The sequence below is a fragment of the Gouania willdenowi genome, chromosome 22 (assembly GCF_900634775.1).
Source record: "Gouania willdenowi chromosome 22, fGouWil2.1, whole genome shotgun sequence".
Classification (NCBI taxonomy): Eukaryota; Metazoa; Chordata; class Actinopteri; order Blenniiformes; family Gobiesocidae; genus Gouania; species Gouania willdenowi.
The window spans coordinates 23372831-23379137 of record NC_041065.1 but is presented as its reverse complement, the minus strand read 5'-3'; positions in this window follow the sequence as shown (position 1 = coordinate 23379137).

The window sequence follows — 6307 nt, the reverse complement described above, 5'->3', positions numbered from 1 at the left end:
ATGGCAAGTTGTTTTGCCAGGGTTCTGTTAAACCGCTCAACGAGTCCGTCACTCTGGGGGTGTAAAGGGGTAGTCCGTGTTTTTTGCATTCCAAGGCGTTCACACATGGTGGAGAAAACTGCTGACTCAAAGTTCCTCCCCTGGTCGCTATGGATAGTCTCTGCAGCCCCAAATCTGGAGAACATGCCCTCGACCAGCATATCCACCACAGTTTCTGCTTCTTGGTCTGGTAAAGCATACGCCTCTGGCCACTTTGTGAAGTAATCCATAGCGACCAGGACATAGCGGTTCCCCTTGTCTGTGCGCGGGAACGGACCCATAATGTCTACTGCTACTCTCTCCATCGGGGCTCCCACTGCCAGCTGCTGGAGCGGGGCGCGTGATTGATCTGGGGGGCCCTTGTGCGCTGTGCAAAGGTCGCAGCGGCGGCAAAAGTCCTCAACATCTCTCCTGAGCTGACCCCAGTAGAAACTTTGACGAAGCCGACGGAGGGTTTTGGAAACTCCAAAGTGTCCCGCTCCAGTCGTTCCATGACAGGAGTTTAACACAGCTTCTCTGAGGCCCCTGGGGACCACCACCTGCCACTTACTTTCACCTGTAGCCGGCTCTTTCCAGGCTCTCTGAAGCACTCCATCTTTCACCCTGAGAGCAGTGAACTTTTCAAACAGTCCTTTTGTGGCAGGCGAGCACCCAGTGACTTCATTCCATTGTGGTTTTCGTCTAGCTTCCACCCACTGTAGCACCGGTTGGAGGTCGGCATCCTGTTCCTGTTGTGCTCTCCATTCCGCTGAGTCAACAACCTGCACTGCATTGCAGCCTGGCCCATTTCCGCTATACATGGGGTCTCGCTCCTCCTCAGCACGGAGTTCTCCTTCCCGGGCCTCTCTCTTCCCGCAGTACCGGCATCCATCGGGGGCACAGGGGCGCCGGGACATGGCATCAGCGTTGCCATGGCGAGCTCCTGCTCGGTACTCGACTTTGAAGGAAAATGGTGCCAGTTCCTCCAGCCAGCGTGCAATCTGCCCCTCTGGCTCCTTAAAAGACATTAACCACTGGAGTGCCGCGTGGTCAGTTCGGACAGTGAAGGGCAGGCCACACAGATAATATTTGAAGTTCTTTATCGCCCTCACTATAGCTAGAAGCTCTCTGCGAGTCACACAGTAGCGTCTTTCAGCCTTGTTGAAGGTTCTGCTGAAGTACGCGACTACCTTCTCCCCCTCCGGCCCCACCTGGCTCAACACCGCTCCAGTTCCGACATCGCTGGCATCCGTGTCCAAAAGAAACGGCAGGCTGGGGTCCGGTGGGGTGAGGATGGGCGACTCTGTCAGGGCATTCTTAAGACAGTTGAAAGCCTGCTCACAGTCTGGGGTCCAGGCAAAGTCCTTGTCTTTCTGCTGCAGGCGAAATAGGGGTGCAGCAATGCAGGAAAAACCACGCACAAACCGCCGGTAGTAGGACGCTAGTCCAATGAAGCTCTTCAGCTCTCTCAGGTTGGTGGGGCTTGGCCAGTCCTTTACCACCTGCACCTTCTCATCTAGTGTGCTGATGCCCTCACCACCGATCTTGTGCCCCAAAAACTCCAGCTCTCTTTTCATGAAGCAGCATTTGTCTGGGTGGAGCCTCAACCCGGCCGCTGCTATTTTTTGTAGGGTGCGGCGCAGGGACGCCAAAGCCGCCTCAAAGGAGCTCCCATGCACCAGGATGTCGTCCAAATAGACCAGACACTCCTGTCGGGGGATATCAGCCAAAACCTTTTCCATCAACCGTTCAAACGTGGCCGGGGCATTGCACAGACCGAAGGGAAGAACTCGAAATTGCCACAGCCCCCTGCCAGTGCAGAAGGCCGTCTTTGGTTTGGCTACAGGGCTGAGGGGTACCTGCCAGTACCCGCTACGCAGGTCCAAGGAGGAGAACCAGGATGAGCCAGCAACCAAGTCCAGGGACTCATCGATGCGGGGCAGCGGGTACGAGTCCTTCCTGGTCACATTGTTCAGCGGCCTGTAATCGACACAAAATCTCATTTTAGCACTATTCTTTTTGTTTACCATCACAACCCCTGAGGCCCAGGGACTGCTCGAAGGTTCAATGATGCCTGTCTTTAGCATCTCATCTATTGCTGTTTCAGCAGCAGTCTGATGAGCCAGGGGAAGGCGGCGGGGGCGTGTTCTAATGGGCCGTGCATCTCCAGTTTCAATGTCATGCTGCACTAAGTGAGTTAGACCCACTTCATCTTCTGTCAGTGCAAAAATGTCCTTAAAATCCGATAACACCTGCCACAGCTCATCTTGTTGCCTGGAATCCAAGTTGTGGCAGCTGCGTTTCCACACTTCTCTCACCACCGACAGTCTATCTCCATCCTCCCCAGTAGGCTGTTGGTCCAGGGCAGGAGGGAGTATGACCCCTGGAGAGTGGAGGATGGGGGGCTGCAGAACAGCAGGATTGGCTGGGGAAGGGGGATGCAGCAGCTGGTATTCCTCCGTCGCTCCCCGACTCAGCAGGTGCAGCCCATCGGCCCGTGTGGGGGGCACCATTTTGACTGTGGGACCCTCATGAAAGGCTAGTGTGCTCTTCCCCAGGTCCAACACACATTGTTGGATGCGCAGGAAGTCCAGACCCAATATGCAGGGGTCCTGTACCGCTGCAACCCACACCTTAACGTTCACTGTCCATCCCCCAACCGATACGGTTACTACCCCCCTTCCCAGCATGGGGGCCAGCTCACCAGTCACAGTTCGTAATTTCACAACAGTAGGTTCCAATTGCGTCCCTGCTGGCACCATGTCGGGTCTCACCAGTGTTGCTGTAGAGCCAGTGTCAACCAGGGCCGTGCATGGAGCCCCCGCAAGGGTGATGGGGACATGGCAAAAGTGTCCTGCATGGGTCCAACCCACCACTCTCACGACCTCTGCGCCGTCGTCTGTTTCTGGGGGGAGTGGAGCCCCGCTCCCTCGGCTGTACAGTTTGGCCCCGTCTATGGGTAACAGGGCAGGATGGGACCCAGAAGACAGGGCCTGCGTGGTCCCCTCTACGCAGACCCAGGTGCGTTTCCCTGAGCACCAGCATGCTTTGGGCACCGCACGCTGATGTGGCCAGGCTGGCCGCACGTCCAGCAAACAGGGGGGCCCCGGCGAGGGCGGGCGTTGCCGCCTGTCGACTGCAGCGACACGGCTCTGATCATTTCCGTTAACTCAGCAGCCCAGACTGGCTTCTCTTGACCTGAGTCTTGCTGGGTCACGGTTCTCACGACAGGTCCGCTTCGACCATGGTCACTCTCAGCAGCAGTCCCCACAGCTTCTCTTTCCACAGCCAGCTCCAAAGCTTCTTGTAAACTGCGGGGGTGTGCCAGCTGCGTTTGAATGCGTAGCTCTCTAGGGGTTATGGCTCTAATAAACTGGTCTCTGGCTAGCTCATCTTGCACATAAGTGGGCATGTGGGCATAAGCTTTCCTCGCCAGAGTCTCAATGTCATTGGCCAGAACTCGTAGTGGTTCACCTGATTGTCTCTGCCTGTTTGTCAGCTCTGTGCGCAGGACACTAGGCTGTGTACACTGTCCAAATCGCCGCTGTAGGGCTCCAACCAGAGCCCCATAATCATCTCTTTCAGCCGGGCTCAACAACAGCAAGCATGCCAGGGCATCATCAGTGAGGCAAAGGGCTAATTGGAGTGCTTTAGTGTCCACAGGCCAGGCTTCTGCACGTGCCAATAGTTCAAATTGGGCATGAAAGGCCTCCCAGTCCGCCTTACCGGAGTATTTTGGCGTTTTTACATGTGGACGGATACACAGGGCGCCGCCATATTTGTTTACATCTGGTGCCGCGTCACTTCCGGTGTGATTTCCCGCGTCGGAGCGCCGCTCCGCGCCACGCTGACCGAACCCGGCGTCAGCTGCTAGCTTCCTGGCCGTCCGTCTAAGGCGAGCCTTGTGCTCCTCCGTCCGGTCAAAGTCACTCCCACGTCTCGGAGAACCAGTGTACTCACTGTCCATAGCTTCCTGCTTAACTCTCGGCCGGGCACCGGCCCCACTTCCAGCTGCCATCCTCTCTTTAGGCTGATGAGCAGTGTCGCCAGCTGCGGTCAGCAGTCCGGTGCTCTCGCTTTTACTTCTGACACCAATGTAGCGTCCCACAGAACGCTGGAAAGGACGACAACCTTCTTTCTTGTTAGCCGCTTTATTCCCGTACAGAACTGCGGTTACTGTCGGCCGTAACCACGCCAAACACAACAAAAAATGGGTCAAAGCTTATCAGGCTCCTCTCATTCATTCATCTTCCAGCTCTCCACACACACACACACACAGGGGCTCACTTCCTCTCTCTCCCCCCGCCCCCTCGTTCACTCAGCCACTCACATCCCAGCTCCCCAAAAGGTGCATTCAAAGAACAAGCGATAATTGGAATCATCAACATTAACATTAGAACGACAACACTACAACTATAAAACATGCAGGGATGTTACAATACGTTGCATGCAAAATCAAAACTTGGTCCTTGAGTCTGTCATCTAACCATGATAATGCAGTATGAAAAATAGTGGCATACAGTATATTGATATTTATACAATAGTTGACAAACTGTGACCCTCGGTTTATTTTACCTTTTCTCTCACAGAAAATGAGAAATATATAGAACAGTAAAACAAAAACAAAAAATAAAAAAGAACCCACAAGATTAACCAAAAAAAAAAAAAAAAAAAAAAAAAATTTCAGCACAGGACAGCAAAAATACAGAAATTTACTCCAAAAACACATATATAAGACACAAAACATACATAAAAATAACTACAAAAATTATTCAAAAAAATACAAAATGACTCCTATAACACAAAAACACTAAAAATGGAGAAAAATAGACAAAAACAGAATAAACCCTCTGTTATTCCCTGTAATAATGCTTTTTAGTTATAAATGGCAACATGAATTTTCAACGTGGCCCTCTGATCAGACAAACACACTTTTGTGTCCCTGCTGTGATAAAAGCTACACTATACCTTCTGGTTTGAAGCTAAATGATAATGATCTAAGTCATAATCCTGTGATGGCTTTGCATTATCAGATGGTTCAATAAACTCCTAAAACCTTTGTGCTTCAAAGTAAATCCTGGGATAGTTTAAAATAGAGAGAAAAGTCAAAGAAATCAGAGATATTAATAGGTCATGTCAACTTTTATGTGCACATGTTTTGAGTGTGATTCTCTCATATAAGAGGAAGATTTAATGCTCTGTACTGTTACAGGAAACTATGAGAAAACCTTTAATCTGTAAATACAATATAAAAGCTTGCAGCTCTGCAATAGTGATGATACATGATAACCATGATACCCTGTTAGGACAAATTAACTTACTGTATATGTTTGAAGTCTCATCTGTAAACTAGAAATATCTTTTTACCTTTTCAATCACCTGGTACTTAAAATTTCAAAATAAAATTCGTAGCTCCTGCCTGTAACTGCCATGTTGCATTAAATGATCAGGTCAGGTGTGTGGTTATGTACGGAAAAGGTAACGGCTTAAACAAATCAAAGTCACTCACTGTGACACAGACTCAATATGTTGAAGGACAAAACACCCCCAAACCAATGTGTGAACAATTTTATTTAACATGAACATCATGATACTGCTAAGGCTAAAGAAACCTACACATTTAGGTCATAATACAGGTTCTGAAAAGCTTAAAATGACAAAAAATTCCACAGTAAGGAGACTTTTTAAGTGAACAAGCTATTGAAGCTTGTTCAAAAATGAACAAATAAATCTTCAAGTAAGATAGCACTGACAAAATCTAATGAATATGTACAACATCATGGTGGTGATGGTGGCATATGTAACAAAATGGTATGAAAGAAGCTAATAAAAACAATAAAATATTGAAAACATTAAAAAAGATAAACAAAAGAGGAAAAGGAGGTTGACCTTATATATCTACAAATTCTCTCACATTATTCAAACAAGAGGGAAAACCAGGACTATTAGCTAAAGGTAAATGAGCCGAAGAACGTCTAATAAAAAGTATGGACACAGTTAAAAAAAAAAAAAGAAAAAAAAAAAAAAGTGATCCAAATTTAAACGAGAATGTGTGACGCAAAATAAAATCCTTCCCGTTTCAACCTGAGTACAAACTGTAATCCAACAACTTTACAGGTCACTTTATTAAAAAAAAAAAAAGATAAAGGCTTTTAACATCTAAACAACACATTTGCTTATTCTGCGTACGTCACCCTTAAAACACATTTGTGAATTCAATGCGCCGACTCGTCTCTCAACAGTCTGAGACATTAGATGTGATGACACACCTGTGACTGAGCTGGTGTAC